Source organism: Pteropus vampyrus, unplaced genomic scaffold, assembly GCF_000151845.1.
Source record: "Pteropus vampyrus isolate Shadow unplaced genomic scaffold, Pvam_2.0 Scaffold113, whole genome shotgun sequence".
Classification (NCBI taxonomy): Eukaryota; Metazoa; Chordata; class Mammalia; order Chiroptera; family Pteropodidae; genus Pteropus; species Pteropus vampyrus.
The window spans coordinates 1,619,399-1,621,936 of NW_011888894.1; positions in this window are offsets into that span (position 1 = coordinate 1,619,399).

Sequence of the window (2,538 nt, forward strand, 5' to 3'; positions counted from 1 at the left end):
ACCAATGTACTATATACTTGAAACTAATAATAAAATAAAATTAATTAATTAAAATAAAAATAAAAATGTCATTCTTTGTCTTCTCTTACCAAAGCTGTTTGTTTTTTACTGAAGTTATTTTTTAACATCTCTTTTGTGTCTTGACTAAGCTAAGGAGATTAAGGGAGCCCTGTCTGAGCCATGATCTGGTTGGTGGCATGGGGGCTGCTGAGCACCCAGGCTGGCAGATGTAGGAGGGGATGCTCCTCTCAGCAGGACCTCAGGGTAACAAAGGTTGATGACATGAACCTGCTGGGACACAAGATGGAACAAGGCATAATTCTTCTGTGTTTCGGAGTGGAAGATAATGTGGATTGGCTCCCTCCACCACCATCCTTGTTCCCTTCCTCCAGGGTGCCCTTCTGCATTGCTGAGGCAGGAAGGCTGAAGTTCCATTTTCCAGAACCCCCTGTACTCAGGGTTCCGGATGCCAATTAAGGTGACTTAACTAGAAACAATAGTGTGAGATTGCGAGTGTGGAAGTGAGGCAGAGCACACCGCCCTGTCCGTGTTTTGTTTTGTTTTTGTTTTTTTTTGTCTATTTACTGTGGACAAGCCAGGGGGTGGGAACTTTCTCTGCAGCAGTGTTCCAGGGGCTCTTTCCCCTTTGGAGGGTTGAGTGGCAGCTGCAGGAGCTTCCTGCTCCAAGATCTACAGCTTTGGTGGTGTGTTCTTGAACCCAGAACTCCTCCTGCTCCTCCAGCCCTCTCAATGCTTGTATAAGCACCTAAATCCCTGAACTAAATTCCTTATAATACCTAGAAGAGTTTCTGATCCTACTTTGAACTCTGACTGGAGTGAATGTCCAGGGACTTTGATGCTATGAGGCTTGATCCCTGCCAGGCACCAGCGATGGCAGAAGCCTCCAATGGAACAGCTCCATTTTTGGAAATGACACCCAAGAGCAATGATGGAGGAGCATGATTTAGAAGGAATCTAAGTCCCTGAGTGACCATGAGGGGCAGAGATGCCCCACTGACCTATGCCTTTCACATTGTTGGAGGGGAGAGAGAAACTTATTTGTTCATTAGGCCATTCCATTATTGGGTGATCACAAGGTATCAACATTAAGCCACTACCAGGTGTAACACTTTAACTCAAACTGCTCTCCCTCAGAACAGATGGCTTAATGGAGGAATCTAATGGGGAAGACATCAGAAAGTTACAGTTGGAGTCAATGGAGGGGTGAAAGTATGAAGGGACAAATTCTGGGGTTGTCACACTTAGGTTCCTGATTCAAACCAGCTGGTCCACTCAAGAACCTGGCAATAAAATAGAATAATGTCAGTAATGTCTTTTTTGATGCTCAAGGAAAGTTAAGTGAGTAAACTGTCCTCGTCTTCAGTTGCATCCCCGTGCATTTGGCTCCTGTTGCTTTCTATCTGCCTCCCAGCAGGCAACAGCAAATGAACTTATTTTCCTTTCTAAAAATATATTTCGAAAAATTATAGAAGTGACTCATGCTAAATATGAAAAGCACAAGCAATATAAAAGATGGGATGCACAGATCACACCTCCCCATTCCCGGGCCCACTGCTCCAGGGAACCTTGGTCGAGCATTTGGTATGTCCTCTTCTCTTCCCCTTGCCCTTTCGTTGGAGGCAGTGGCATGGCGAGAGCTGAGGAGATGCGGCTGAGGAGGTGGCTGATGTGGCTAGGACATAGGTTAGATATCAGAACTGAGCAAATAAGTAAATATACTGAGGATGACTGGAGTCAGGTTTCTCACTATTGGAGAAGGGAGTTATAAATAAGGAAAGGAGGAAAACTAGAGAGAATCCTGAGGTGTTGAGTTGGAATTGGAGGTATTAGTGTGAATCGTGCTTTTTAAATCTATCTATCCATCTATATACACAGATAGATACAGCTGTATGTGTGTGTATGTCATGTTTGTGTGTGTGTGTGTGTATGTATGTATGTATGTATGTATGTGTGTATGTATATATGTATGTATATTTTTTTTGTTTGTGTAAGGGCTTAGAAGCTATGATATCCCAAAGGGAATCAAGCATCCAGTCTTGGTTTCTAAATCTCATCTTCCACTAGAAGGAGAATTGACTGATTCTAGGGCTGAGACTTGGAAAATTCAGGATGAGTCTGGAACCTGTTGTATCTTATTTTGGCCCAAGTAAGAAAATGCTCAAAAAAAGGTGGGGTCATGTAGAAAGGAGCCAGCCTGAAGGGCTTCCCACAGGTCAAATCTGGGACAATTTGAGTATTAAAATAAATAATGACATGAATGAATTACATCCTATTGAATAAAATAGAAATTCATGAGCCCATGTTTATGAATACAAAATGAATAAATGAAAGGGGAGAAGGGAAAGCTCTTCCCCCATAGGATGCTAACCATTTGGCCTTTATAGAGTGGTGGTTAATTCAGACAGGAGTCAGCAAAAGATGCTAAGATATTTCTGTATGAAATGTTCATCAATTAAATGGAAAAATGAAAAAATTCAATTTATGGTGAAGAAATCTGACAGACGCGGCCCTGATCAC